Source organism: Salvelinus fontinalis, chromosome 4 (assembly GCF_029448725.1).
Source record: "Salvelinus fontinalis isolate EN_2023a chromosome 4, ASM2944872v1, whole genome shotgun sequence".
Taxonomy (NCBI): Eukaryota; Metazoa; Chordata; class Actinopteri; order Salmoniformes; family Salmonidae; genus Salvelinus; species Salvelinus fontinalis.
The window spans coordinates 70,722,465-70,738,826 of record NC_074668.1 but is presented as its reverse complement, the minus strand read 5'-3'; positions in this window follow the sequence as shown (position 1 = coordinate 70,738,826).

The window sequence follows — 16,362 nt, the reverse complement described above, 5'->3', positions numbered from 1 at the left end:
GCTAGATTTGTTATTCATCCGACACCGTGTCCTTTTACTTCATCCACCCCAATGCTTCACTAGGATACAGATGGTTAAGATAACAGTCACCACTGATCGTATGCCAGGCAGTCAGACAACACCATTCATCTCTCTTATCAGCATCTCCGTGGGTACTCTGTCTGACTAGACTGTACAGAATGGTACACTTTGCATTGGGCCGCTGTCGCTCAACGGAAGCTAAACAAACCACTGCGCTTCCTCCGGTCTGCTTTAGCTCACCACTCTCTCCACGCTGTTGAGTTGACCACTTTCTAGTTATTGTTCGATCCTTCAAAGTGCTTTTGGCTTCTTAAACCCGAGACTTGACAATTTTGTAATTGCGTTGTGTGATAAAAAGCTAATTAACTTATGGAAAGATCTCTTATCTGTCTTATTTTTCCCAGTGTCTATCCCCAGCCTGGTCCTGATAAGATCAGCTGAGAGCATGTGTGCCCTTCCCCCTCACTGCTTCTCTCTGTTATTAAGGACAGCGATATCTACTGTGGATAGAACGGAGATGAGAACACAGTTGTTAATGCCAGTACGCCAAGCGCATGCAGAGATATTGACGTGATAAAAATCATGGAAGAGCCTAGGGGAATTACCGACAAATAAAGTTCTGATGCTTGACATCACATAAACAACTGATAAGGCTGGGATGTGTAATGAGTTGAATTATTTGACTTGCGCTCAGAAAATGTGAGTTGACTCGTGTCTTGTGAAGCAAGACAATATGCCCACGCTTTCAAATTTGGAATAAAAGCCAAAGAAAATAAGTTAGAGAAAGAAGCTGGTGGTGGCAGACAGTATAGTGAAGGTGTAGCTAAGCAGGTACTGCAGAATTTTCTTCCAACTAGGCACCAAACTGAGCAACTTAGCTAATTGATCAGTTCAGTGATTGCGTAAATTCAGCACACCTGGTCTTCCAGGTCGGTTAAATCAAAACATGAAGTGCCTGCGGCACTCCAGGACCAGGGGTAAATCATCTATATACAAATATATCTCTAGGCAATTTCACCCCTTAAGCACTACACTCAAGACATGAGCACAGTGCACAGGCATATTGAGACTTCAACTCTTTTTCTAACAGCCTCCTCCTCCCTCTAACACAGATGCAGTGAATATGGCCTGGAGCAGCAAAGACTCAATTCCTCTTCCCTTGATTGTGAATTAGAACAGATTAGGATTGTGCTGTCTGTGCTGTCTGTGCATTTGTCTGGGATTTCAGCTGCCTGGTTCTTAGTGCCTTGTTTATATGGTGCAGAGCTAGCCCATAGCTGAGCAAGCGCTTGCAGTCCCAAAAATAAAACACCATTTGTTTTAGTTAGGGTTGCCACCCTGGGCCTAAATAGCTTTTCAGGCACGGAGACGGACGGGCGTCAGGTATATCTCCACCAGTCTCCGCCAGGGCTTAGTTAGCGGTGGTCCTGCCTGCAAATTATGCTATTTGCAGCTGAAACTGAAGAGCAGATGCTATCAAAATGAGAGGAATACATTTCTGCTCCATTTCTGCCTTTCTTCACAGCAGCCATGATGATGTGGCGTTTCTCTCTTTTTGGATGGTTGAGCTGGAAGAACTGCTTAGAGCGGAGGGCATCTGACTGGAATATTTGACAGTGGTTTAGCACCATGCATTACCATTGCATTACCCAAATTACCTGGCACTCTCTCAGAGCCTCCTTTGGCATAAATAATGCAAAGATTCTCTGTAGCTAAACTTTAAAGGAATTCACATCACGTTTGTGGGCTGCTGCCTTTTACCATGTTCCTCAGAGACGAGCAATACATCACAATGCCCAGTGAAGCTGGAGGGACTGTTGCACACCTGTAATATGTCAGCCCAGACATCACCTGCCAGAGGCACATGGCATCAGTATTACTAGTACAGTACCAAACAGCCCTTAAGAATGAGAGGGAAAGACATAAGGGTAATCATGTTCGAAAGAAGAGTTTTAATTGCAGTGTAAAGTTCCTAAGTCAAGAGAGAATGCAAAAATATTAGAGCGAGAGAGAGAGAGAGAGAGAGAGAGAGAGAGACAGCGTGATTCTATCAATGTCAGTTCTAGGGGTAAAACCCTGAAGGCTTCAGTATCTTAATGACCATGCCCATGTCCCTGTTAAGAGGACACACATGAAAACCAGCAGACTCTTAGCACTGCTTTGTATTCAACGAGAGGTGTTAGGCTGGAGGTTTGGGAGGATAGTTACACGGCCACTCTGCTGGTGAGACATGTCCTGAATAGGGCCACTGGCAGAGCTGCCTGGCTGGTTGGCTGTAATTGCTAAACAGACTAATTTCTAGTGTGCAGTTTGCAGTGCTGGAGCGGCTGAGGCTGAGCCCCCTCCATCAGGGAGAAGGACAGAGGCTGCAGGCTCTACTGGCTCCAGGGCCAATAAAGGATACGAGCCAGAGGCCAACTGAACTGACACAGTGAAACAAATAGCTCACGACAATCCATCTCATTCAGTATTTGCATAGGGACATCGATCGGCAGGCAAAACCCCAACCAACCATGAATAAACTGTTTACGTGTCAGGGGGACCGGAGAGCTTGTTCAAAGCTTAGGTTATAATGCAAGGGATAGGAAAAAACAATCCCTGTCAATCTATGCATTTTAAGCTGATGGTCACAAAGGAATGAAGTATTGAGATGTTTTAAGTTGGGGTGTAGGGACTTGGGGGACAGGGTCTGGAACATATCGACACATCAAGGAAAATGTCAACCAATATTACTGCCCTCAGCACTCCAGCATTTGGGCCTGACAGACAGGCTCATTATTGGATGACCTCACTCAGTAAGCTCACTCCATCAAGCCTCTGGTGAATAAATGTTGGTCTCACCAAGCGGAAAAGACAAATACGGTACAAATGGGCTCTGAAAAAACGGTGGGAATGCATTCATATAATGCTTCCATTCCATTTGTGTGTAATATTTTTGACCGGACGATGGAAAGAGTCACTTGCACACTTAGTAAAGTAAAACAAATATGAGAAAAAAAAGAACAAAGGATCATTTCAGAAATATAATTCTTATCAATCTTGGTATGGTATTTGATTATTCGATTGAATTCAATCTTAAAATCTCTGTTGGGGAGTAGTGACCTACATTTAGTTGAGCTAGTAATTGACCTACATTTTGCAGTAGCTTGGTGGTAATTCTAATCTTAGAACAAAAGTCTAATCTAGGTAGTGTTTTCAGAACTTCATTACTTTTAGCCATGCAACGGTGTAACTAACTACTGGAACTACACGCTACTTTTTAGCAAAAATAAAATATGGGTAATATTTCCTTTTGTTTTCGGGCATTAGATCTGCCTAATTCTCCCTTGAAACATAGTTCATGTTTTTAGTAGGATAAATTACACATTCTGTAAACATGTGACTCCAGAGTGAACTGTTCTTGCAATTTGTAGTCTATGACATTTCAGATTTAGATACGAGGAATTATCACTAAGTAGTTTGGATGCCGTGAACTACTTTTTCAAGGTAACTTTATTGAAGTAAACTACATTTTCTTAAGGCTAGCTTTAGCGTAGCTTAACTTCTTCCAGTGTGAAGTAATTGGTAGCTTGGTAAACTACATTTTCAAAGTAGCTTCCCCAACACTACTTAAAATGCAGCAAAGTTATTTTGTGGTGAAGAAATAGCATGGGAAAAGCATTAACTGTGTCTACATTAGGCTACACTAGCAACTCTGGTTGTTGCTGGTGGCACGTAAACTACATTTAGTTCACTGTGCCATTCCCTTCGTCCTTCTCACAGATAAGGAGGAAACATCTAGAATTCCAGTTGCATGAGCTCTTGCAATTATGCCCCAATCACCTCCTCTCCTCGTGAGCTTGGGCAACAAACTAATGATAATGTAGTATCCCATCAATGCCAAGAATCTACACGTACGCAGGGACATGAAATTACTAATCATGTTGCAAAAAAACATTCCTGGCAAGACAGTCGAGCCAAATCCCTCTCCATCTCCCCCTTTCTTTCTATGTCTCTTTCTCCCGCTACATCTCTTCCTTTCCCCATTACCAAATACCTCTCCCTCCCTGCCCGTCCATGTAGTGGGTGGCTGTGGTCCAAGCTATCCAGAGTTAAACTCGTTAACCCCTTCATACAGCAGGAGATTGCTGCCACATGCCCTGGGCTGACTGAGGAATGCTTGTGTCCAACGCCCGTGGTACCTCATTCACTTGGCTGCAGCTGCTGGCTTGGGCCCTAGCATGGTTCCCCATCCCTTCCCTCAATCAGTAATGTTTGTCTTGGAAAAGCAGGCTTCTTCTTAGATAGGCTTAACACAGACAGCACACGTGGTCAGAATACTATAGATGATAAAATGGCTCAGGTAAATAGAGTGCTTTACAGTATCAGATTAAACAAGACAAGCCACAATGAAATCCCCCCTACCTACAGGGTCAATGTTGAAAGTATTTCGCTAAAGCCATTACACATGCAATAGCAGACCATTCATCCAAATAGCAGTTTTAATATCAAGCCTCAGATCAAGTCCAAACAGGAGTCAGTTGCCAACGAGCTCGCTGCGTGAGAGAAATGACATCTTAAAAATCAGGAGCCAACATGCCTTGCTTTTAACACCTGTCACCTAAACTACAGGGCTGAGCTGCATGGAGGAGATTAACATTCATTAATGAGAGCTCCTATTGATTCACTCCCACTCTTCCCCAATCACAGAATGTTACAATCCATGACTGCGGAGTCATGGTTACACAGTGGAGAGAGGTGTATACCCAACACAGCAACACTTCCACCACCCACACACACACATTCACGTAAGCACGAGAGCACATGCGCACACACTCCACAAATCCCCAGGCCTCATCTGACATGCAGTGACATTAGTCAAACCGTACATCACACCTCCATAACTTGAATGGTAGCCACACACACGACTAGCTGCCATTGACACATCTATTTCAGAATATGTTACTGATATCGACTTCATCTCTGGATGTCATTCGCTACACATATTGTCTGCTCTGTTTTTATCATTCAGATATGGAGCGCAGTCTGCAAATCTTGTTGTATTGGATCCCCAGTTCATACAGAATTAAATAAAAAAACAAAACTAGATATAGCAAAACTGTTATTAAATGACAAATTCGTCTAGCAATGCTAACAAACACAACAATATGAATACATGTTTGTTGGAGCATGTTTTGGAATCCAGGCTGGTTAATGCTACATTGGTGCTGTGACTTAGATCACACAGTTGATGTCTATCAGCCGGCTGTTAACCCTGTACCAACCTTAATTCAATACCCTATCCCCACCAGCATTCCCCACTGCAAAGTAAATCAGTAGCACTAAACTTTATTGACACTGACAATGTTATTGGCAATGTCTGGGTCAATCCAATGGTCGGGGAGGAGTGATGTGTACGCTGATGGCCATTGAATAACATCTAAAACCTGAGTCATTGATGCCCTCAGACCTCCCCATAAAGTGATCCCTAATACTAAATACTCTATGAACAAACTTCTGAAGCCACAGCTGTCTGCTTCTGCTCTCACCCGCTAATCTAACGCTGATAAAAGTTCATCAGAAAACAATATAAAGAGAAATCATAATGCTGCCTAATCTATAGAATATATGCATAGCTATCACAGGAGATTAATAGCGGTGCTCAAGCCTAATCTAATTTAACACATGGGAAAAAACATTTGACTAGGCATTCTTGTAATTTATTAGGATCACAAGGTAATGGTTGTGGTGGAAGGGCCCCATTTTGATACAACATGGGCACTGAGCACATGAACACTAAGCCAAGAACTCCACATTATTGGCATTAGAAAGCAAACATTGTCCTAATGATCTCCCAACAGTTAATCACCCTTGATATTACCAGCCATTAGCTCAGTTTTATATGATAGAAGTGGTCGGAAAGTGGTTAGAGAAGTTGGAGAAGGTGAATCTAATGACGCTGTTGCTTTTTATTAAACCTCTTAATGGTGAAGAGACTTTTAATATGTGAAGACAGCACTACTGTATGGAAGATCAGTTTGGAATAGTTAAAACAATAAAGGTGGAAAATAAGGCTCGTGAACTGTGTAATAGCCAGATAAATTAAATATTGCATTTCATTCCATATAGGTTAGATGGTTCAGACAACGAATGACTGAAGCCATTGAACATTAATGAGAGTACATTGCTGTACTAAGTACTGACTGTAGTGCAGTTGTAACAGTCAGCAGGCCAGTGCAGTGTTCTGGTCTAACACCATAACACCCTAACACCTTAACCTCCTAGCACCACAACATCCTAACACCCTAAATCCCTAACTCTCTAACACCATAGCACCCTAACACCTTAACCTCCTAGCACCACAACATCCTAAAACCCTAAATCCCTAACTCTCTAACACCATAACACCCTAACACCTTAACCTCCTAGCACCACAACATCCTAACACCCTAAATCCCTAACTCTCTAACACCATAACACCCTAACACCTTAACCTCCTAGCACCACAACATCCTAACACCCTAAATCCCTAACTCTCTAACACCATAACACCCTAACACCTTAACCTCCTAGCACCACAACATCCTAACACCCTAAATCCCTAACTCTCTAACACCATAACACCCTAACACCTTAACCTCCTAGCACCACAACATCCTAACACCCTAAATCCCTAACTCTCTAACACCATAACACCCTAACACCTTAACCTCCTAGCACCACAACATCCTAAAACCCTTACACCCTAACATCCTAACTTCCTAGCACCATAACATCCTAACACACTAACACCTTTACACCCTAGCACCGTAACATCCTAACACCCTAACATTATAACACCCTAACACTTGTACACTCTAACACCCTAACATCATAACTTCCTAGCACCATAACATCATAACAATAATACACCCTAACACCCTAACAATATAACACCCTAACACCCAAACACCTTTACAGCCTAACACCCTAACATCATAACACCCTAACACCTTTACACCCTAACACCTTTACACCCTTAACACCTAACATCCTAACACCTTTACACCCTAAAATCCAAACATCCTAACACCTTTACACCCTAACACCGTTACACCCTAGCACCGTAACATTCTAACACCCTAACATCCTAACACCCTAACAACTTTACACCCTAAAATCCAAACATCCTAACACCTTTACACCCTAACACCGTTACACCCTAGCACCGTAACATTCTAACACCCTAACATCCTAACACCCTAACAACTTTACACCCTAAAATCCAAACATCCTAACACCGTAACATCTTAACACCCCAACCAACAACCTCCATCTTTATCTGACCTCTTGTTTGAACTGTTTTTATCATTTTATTCAGGAATAATCATATCTAGTTGGCTCCAACTGTGTATCCCGTGCATTACTCTGTTTTAACATGAACATATTTGGAGGATTTTGCTAAATGAAGACATTTTGAGAGATCCTGAAGAAGAGAGGTTGTGATTTATTCACCCTGGCACAGAAAATGGGGATGTTGCCTTATTTTTTTCAACCCAGGGTTAGACAATGAGACGAATGGGTGCATTAAAAGATAAAAGAAAGTGAACAAGAATTGTATACAAACAACAACACGAGGACTGCGCCCGTGATATGAACTATAATTCTTTCCATGACGCAAACACTGACCTGAGATACCATCCTCCCCTCCTTCTCTCACTCTTTCTCTATTGTACTAACTAGCCTTTCACAGCAGTCTCCCAGACGACGCCACAGGCTCAGGAAATGTATCAACGTTGTAAGAAACTCCTTTAATTCAAAAATCCCTCATCTATTTACTCACTCTCACCCCTTTACAAGCACAGCGCATAATATGATCAAATCGGTGTCTCAAATCTACCTTGTCCAGGACTGTGTCTGTCTGAAATCGGAAAACCCCTAATAAAGACTGTGCATACATTTTCTGCTGTTGTTGCTCATTGAGCCGTTCCTCGTTGTTGTTAAGGCCTGGTGAGGACGGGGTGCCATGGTGAAGGGTGTCAACAGGCTTGATTGCGATCACTCTCCTTTGTTCTCTGAGAGCAGACGTCGTTAGGATTCTGCACACACACTTTCACTCCCTCCACCTCCTATCCCGTCCTGATCCGAGTGGAGGGCTTTCAAAATCACAACAACCTTTATTTTCATTCATTTTCATTACATGGTAGCACATTAAACTACAGCCTACGTGGTTTATGCCTCGCATATGCCAGTATCGATCTGGCTGTTGGACAGTAAGTTAAATCCCTACGTTTGGGCCTTCACCTTGAATCATGTCTGGAGAGCTGCCAGGCTACTTGCAGTCAATTTGCGTCACACTAACAGCACACAGTGTTTTCTTAATAGGATTGTCACAGTGATGGTATAGGGCCCATCTAAACACAGCGCTTCTCCAAATTGCTGATTAGCCCTACTACAAAGACACTAGTAACGTTTTGTATGCAGAGTTTAATGGCGAGCAGCAGAGCACTTAATGTGAGTTGTGGTGGCTCCCATTCTCCCCTGGAGTTTAAAGACCATAAGAAGCGATGAAATATTAAGATCCCTGGAGTTGTTTAAAATCTATATAATGGTGGTCTTAGTATCCGTCGCAATCTGGGTCATGAAGCCTTATGGCAATATAATAGGAATGTACTTAAATCAACCTGTGACGTTATGAAAACAATCTGACCATTATCGTAACTGGACTCACTATACTTATCAGAACTAAGCACAACACTAAATCTGCTCATGCTCATACTTTGTGTGCATTTTCTAAAAGCCATGACACATTTTTGGAGGAAACGGCAGATGGTGGTTTAGGATTTTCCAAATTGAATGATAAAACTGCATACACCACTATAACATTCTGTCATCCACCATGCTTCATGTTGCAGTGTTATAATTAAGCCTACCCTCACACGTACTCTCTCTCTCTCTCTCTCTCACACACACACACACACACACACACACACACACACACACACACACACACACACACACACCCACCCACCCACCCACGCACACACACACACACACACACACACACACACACACCCACACACCCACGCACACACACACACACACACACACACACACACACACACACACACACACACACACACACACACACACACACACACACACACACACACACACACACACACACACACACACACACACACTAAAAGTTACAAGCATTTCGCTGCACCTGCGATAAAATCTGCTAAATATGTGTACGTGACCAATACATTTGATTTGATAAGATGAGCTGAATCAGTCAGAGTTCCAGCCTCCATCACAATCCCACAATCCCTCACACCTACTGGTCCGGCTGACTGTCGAAGCCACGCTGGCTCCTTACATTAATGTGTACATTACGCTTGATGAGCTGCCATTAGGGAGAAAATATACATTACATGGAGGCAATTAAAGTTTGCTAGACCATGGACAGTGCCCTAGTCAGCGACACAACCATGAAGCAGAATATTCGATTTCGCACACGATTTCGTGTGCCACAAGAGCAATAAGGAGCAGGATCCTCCCAGCAGGAAGCCTGAGGACTCATACAGTATGTATGTACCCAGACATACTGTAGTAAAGTGGAAAAGTCTGCCTTTCTGGCCTTGAGCAAGGCAGTTAACCCCCAACAACAACTGCTCCCCAATGATGTGGATGTCGATTAAGTCAGTCCCCCGCACCGCTCTGATTCAGAGGGGTTTGGTTAAATGCATGAGACACATTTAGATTGAATGCATTCAGTTGTGCAACTGACTAGGTATCCCCCTTTCCCTCCTAGTACCCTCAGAGCAGGCTAATACTGTACAGAACTAACTCATCATGTCTGGATGAGGTACAGTACAGTGGATCAGCTAGCGCTAGTGGGATGTCTGCAAGCGTGCAGTGCAGTATGCTTTATTGCCCAGATGCTAATGTTCCTAGCACATAGATACTCATACTGCCTGACGCCCATGCCGGGATCCTCTCCTCTGAATGACAGAGGGTTATGAAATCAGAGGGCCATGTTATCTATCTGATAAAGATACATCTCGAAGGCAGAGCCGTTTGAAGACCCTGCCCAATTAGATATGATATGCAGAGGGGCTGTGATTTACATTTTCTTCTATCAAGCGACAGATGGATTTATATCGCCAATTCCTCAGATCAGAAGAGAAGCAGAGAGCAAAGGCACAAACATGATTTATTCAACACTGCTGCATGCATAATATAGACTAAATCTATATTCAATAGAAATGTTGTCTCTAAGCTATGTATCCCACTGCATGGAAATGTATGTAAATGGTGCACTGTTGCACCAACTTCTAGAGCTGAGTTTATTTGGCAGAGACTTTATTTCAGTCTAGATGTATTAATATAGTCAATTTGATTAAAATCAAGTTTGGCAAAGAAAAACAAGCCCTGCAACCACACAGAAAGAAAGAGAAGTTCATAGATAGGATTTTGAAAGCATATTTACAGAGGCTGAAAGCGTGTTTGGAAATATTGGATTTTTGCTGAGTACAGAGAAAATGGGTCAGGGTTACATTAGTGATAAGGAGACAATGACAGGCGGAGAGTCATGAAAAACTGCTTGATAAATCAGTAAAGCAAAGAGGTAGATATACAAAGTGGATATGGGCTCTGCATCTATAAAGAATGAATTGAATGTATTTCAGGTATCCTTCTCTATTTTTGCACACATAAAGAAACAAAGGAAAATCTTTGTAGGGGTAATCAATGCATTGTGCAGTGCTATTTTCCATTTTAGGCTAATTGTGGTCAGCTTCACTTCAGTTGGAGGAGTTTCTGCTCTGTGAGGGTCTCTCCAGGTCAACGCAATTAAAAGAGACTGGGCTGGAGAGAGGATAGGAGAGAACACTCTGCATTCTGCTCACAGTTACACTCTCAGCTGCCATCACCTATTCTTAAAGGCTTTGACTGCATCCCTCCCAGGCCAGAGAAAGTACAGGGCCACGGCCAGGACAAGGATGGCCAGCTGGGGTTTGGGGTTTGGGGTTTGGGGGGGGGGGGGGTCTGGTGAATACGGCGGTTTGAATGAATAGAAGTCAGTCCCCAAAAGCAAGAAGTGCTACATTTTTCTGTAATTTCAGCACTTTGTGCCACTGTATGCCTCTCAAATCCCACACAAAGCTTTCATTCTTGGCTGTATCTGTGTACATCAAATACAATTTTAGAGTGGTTTTTATGAACAGACAACAAAGAAGGTTTGGACTGCAGTAATATACAGACTTACTCTCAATGTTCCAGCAATAAACTACCTAGACTCATTCTAGTGGGGATAGTACTTCAATAACAGGCTTGGATTTCACGGGGAATTTATCTTGAATATTTTATATTTTGAAATATGCCCAACTGATCATTTGTGAGGCTCAATGACACGACAAAATGGTTGTTTGCTACATGTCAACACAACACGCTACAACTGCTGACAAAGGGAACACAGGCCTACATTCATTCACTCGTCTTGCTATTAGAATGAAATAGCAATGTGAATAGCTATTCCCTCTAATTCCATGTCAAAAACAAGACATTCATTGTTGCCAAACTCCTCTGGTTTTTATGGGCTTGTAACCACTACCAGATTGTGTTATTCTTTAGCTGTAATTTGCTGATAGACACTTTTTAACACACACACACTTCGAGCTGAGGGCTTGCCTGAACAGCTCAACAAATATGGCTTGAATATGGTTTAAGTGTGGTCATTGTAGATAAATGTAGCTAGCTATCAGAGCAGACAGGAGAAGAGAAGAGCTGGACCAATATAGACCAAATAGACCAATTTCCAGAGCTTTCCAGCTGTAATTATGTCTAATTGTGATTCCTGTGTGGCTCCCGAGCTGGCCTCAGCAGTGCACATTTCTCTACAATGAGCCCTGTGGGTCTCACCTCTGCTCAGCACTTCCACACCTCGCACACACAATGCCTGCAGGACTCATTAACTACAGTATGTCTTATAGTGTCTCATTCTATCTCTCTCCCTCGCCCTCATTCCTTCTCTCTCGCTCCCTCGCTCTCATTTCTTCTCTCTCCCTCTTTCACTCTCTCTCTCTCGCCGTCTCAATCTCCTGCACTTGCACTCCTCCACTTTTCTCTCCCTCTTAGAGATGATTGAAACAGTGTAACAGTCTCGTCCAGAGGGGAACAATGGCACTACGAGGACTGTAGTGTTTCTAGAGCATCGGTGGGTCAATTGTGGATTTGATACTGTAAATTATATAGTGGAGTGGTCAAGAGGCATCTCAGAGGAACCATAATCACAGTGTGGAATCCTCTGCGTCCCCAGAGGACTCATTTCCCTGCAGCTCACATCTAACTTTCCACAGGATCAATAAAGGCATTTGACATGCAATGTACTGCTGCTACAGTACTTGGGGAAATTAGCACACGTTTCATGTGACCATTAATCAATTACTGTAGGCAGAGAATTAGATATTCCGCTTGAATCGACAGCAAAGTAACTTGAATTTAGTGGATTTCTGGAGGAAATATGTAGTAGTAGTAGTAGTAATAGTACAAATTGACTTCACGCAGTCATACATGAAACAAACATTTCAAGAGATCACATTTGTATAAGACAATATGAAACTTGATTACAGATTTTTTTAAATGAGGACGTTTGCTTGGACATGTAAAAAACAATTCTATGTACTGTTTGTTGCCCCTACATCATAAAAGCATGTGGATATCCTAACCTCTCAAATAATACAGTTTGCTTTGGCTCAACTACTTCCTCTCTAAAAATATCCCAATAAGTGATTCTGTAGAGAGATCTGGTTCGGCTCCCTGCATGGCTTCACTTTTAATGACCTCATTGTCATACCGCCAAGAGACAGAGTCAAGTGACATTAACGTCAGATTAAAAAACCACCGCTAGACGTGGGCTGCTTTTCTGAAGGGGTTATTAATGCTATGAATCAGGATTTTCCTGTCAAAATATTTAGCTGAAGTCCCTGCAAAGTAGTAAGAGAAATGAGCCTGCGCAACAGCTGTGGGCTCAAGTGGAGAGATTACCACAATGATCCTAAAGCAAAGTGGCAAACGAGGACTCTCTGTTTTTGTAGGAAGTGAGATCACACCAACAAGGGAATCATGCGTCCCACATCAACGAGACCAACCATCTTAGACTATAACAAAATGTATTAAATTGTCTCAGAATACTCGCCAAATTGGCTCACAATACAATATAACACAATGCAAAATGAGTCCATTTTCCAGCATACATCATCAACACATTCCAAGGGCATAGCAGGACATTTCTAAATGTACCGACAAGAAAACTCTGGCTATAACCAGCCTGGATCATCACTGTAGCCCAGACTCATTTTTTCTTCCTTTTCCTGAATCTCATCAGTTTACAGTGTGTTTTTATAGACACCGAGGTCACTCAAGGAAGCCCCTCAGACTGTTCTTTGATGTTACATTAGGTTTCATATGAAGATATTAAAGGTGTGTTGGAAATGAGACACACACTACGTATCTCATCCTAAGAGATAAAATGTGCTGTGCTTGAGAATGATCCCACATCCATCCTGTACTCCTTCTACTTCACGAGACCCATCCATTTCCAGAGTTACAGCTCTCTCTGCTCTCTATGAACACACACCTCAGCGAATTCTACACCAAACAAACTCAATGGCACCTCAGACACCTGCAGTAAGGACTCTGGGTCCATACTTAGCTTACCAAATGAACCATTTTCAAATCAAATCTTATTGGTCACATATACGTATTTAGCAGGTGTTATTGTGGGTGTAGCGAAATGCTTGTGTTCCTAGCTCCAACAGTGCAGTAGTATCTAACAATTCACAACAATATACACAAATCTCAAAGTAAAAGAATGGAATTAAGAAATATATAAATATTAGGGCGAGCAATGACGGAGTGGCATTGACTAAAATACAGTAGAATAGAATACAGTATATACATATGAGATGAGTAAAGCAGTATGTAAACATTATTCAAGTGGCCAGTGATTCCATGTCTATGTCTCTTCTCCATCATCCTACCCTCCTTTTCTTTCTCCTCCCTCTGGTTGTCGCGTTTCCTCACAGCATTGCGATTTCCATTTTTTTGCATTTGATGACATGTGCTGAGGGCTCTGACACAATGTTCTCTCAGTTGAGTAAATATGTAAATTTAGACCACAGTGTCATGTCTGATTAAACAAATTAATGACTTAATTAATTACAACTTTTGGCCAAGTTTGTGTGCTTGTTTGTCTGGGTAGAAGTTTTAACGAAACAGCTACTGCGCTAATCATTGCATTGTCACTAAAGGCTCTTTGATTTCAGTTTGCTTTGTCATACCTGTGAACACCACTAGGATATTGAAGTGACTCAGTCTATGGGGATGAACACTTTCTGATCTAACCGTACCCCCCGTGGTCCATGGAACATCTGCCACTGTATAAAAATGTTGGCCTAACACTACATTGGCCTAACATCATTATGTTATTACTTGTTAGATATTACTTGTTAGATATTACTGCATGGTCGGAACTAGAAGCACAAGCATTTCGCTACACTTGCATTAACATCTGCTAACCACGTGTATGTGACCAATAACATTTGATTTGACATAATCAAACCTGTATCCATTGTGATTGACTTGAATGGTGGGGGTGTGGGCACCATGTTATACCATTGGCCTGCCACCCTGTGGGCCGTAGGGCTGGAGCCTCAGGATGTTCCAGATTCAGGCTGACTGGGGATGTATTGAGGGTCAGTGGGTGTGTTCCAGGCCATCGTGGCAGCTCCAGGGCATGGTGGAACAGTGGATTCACCCCCTCATCCTTATAAAGGGGATGTTTATCTCTCATAGCTTTCAATGACCCGACCTCTTGGTCTATTTACTGCCCCCAGTGACCAAACTATGGTGATATTATCATCTCAGTACCAAGTGTGTGAACAATGACACAATCCTTCCCCTAACATTTGCAGTCTTTGGCATATGCTTTTTCCTGACTGCAAGGGACACTGTGGTGTCTTTTTGTAGGAGCGTCTGTATGAGCAGATTGCAATTGCCGTATTCAGGCAAGGTGCAAACACACAGTGAGGCTGTCTGTGAATACTGTGAACTATGGTGCCATTGTGGTGGGAAAATGAGAGAAGGGGATACTTCCGTCTAGCGACTTGCTGCCGCCGGGGCCCCAGCTTGATGACTCACGACATCGTTTGGCTGGATGGGTATTTGCATCTCACAGGAGGGGGCCACACCTTCGCCTTGGCAATGTCCAGGGACAAGACGTTCCCACGGAAGTCCTGGGGTCACTGACGCCAAGAGAGCTGTGAAGACTGATGAAAACTTGAATCGACAAGATTAATTGTTAAATTACTGTGTTTGTTTCAAGAGTTCCATGCCGTAAGTGCTATGGATTTATTGTTACAGGGAAAATATGTTATTCTGTTCGTCAGACGGCGGATATTTAAAAGAGGAGCAACACAGGGGTGTGCTCCTATTATTTAAATTGCGTTGGTTGGATTAGAATCTGGGTGTGTTGTTCCTGTCGATTGTTTTTACTAGTAAAGGACAAAGAAATGTTAATTTAGGTTGGGGGCGTGAGTTTGCGCTTGGATTTGGTTAAAAGGGCAGTGAATTAGCTCATGCTCTGAGAACTTGTTAGCAAGCTCCTGCGAGTATCAGGCACACATAGTTTTTCTCTTAGAGATTATTCTGAACTGAAGACACGTGTTATTCTGAACTGAAGACACATGTTATTCTGAACTGAAGACACATGTTATTCTGAACTGAAGACACATGTTATTCTGAACTGAAGACACGTGTTATTCTGAACTGAAGACATGTGTTATTCTGAACTGAAGACACATGTTATTCTGAACTGAAGACATGTGTTATTCTGAACTGAAGACATGTGTTATTCTGAACTGAAGACATGTGTTATTCTGAACTGAAGACACATGTTATTCTGAACTGAAGACATGTGTTATTCTGAACTGAAGACATGTGTTATTCTGAACTGAAGACACATGTTATTCTGAACTGAAGACATGTGTTATTCTGAACTGAAGACATGTGTTATTCTGAACTGAAGACACATGTTATTCTGAACTGAAGACACATGTTATTCTGAACTGAAGACACGTGTTATTCTGAACTGAAGACATGTGTTATTCTGAACTGAAGACACATGTTATTCTGAACTGAAGACACATGTTATTCTGAACTGAAGACATGTGTTATTCTGAACTGAAGACATGTGTTATTCTGAACTGAAGACATGTGTTATTCTGAACTGAAGACATGTGTTATTCTGAACTGAAGACACATGTTATTCTGAACTGAAGACATGTGTTATTCTGAACTGAAGACACATGTTATTCTGAA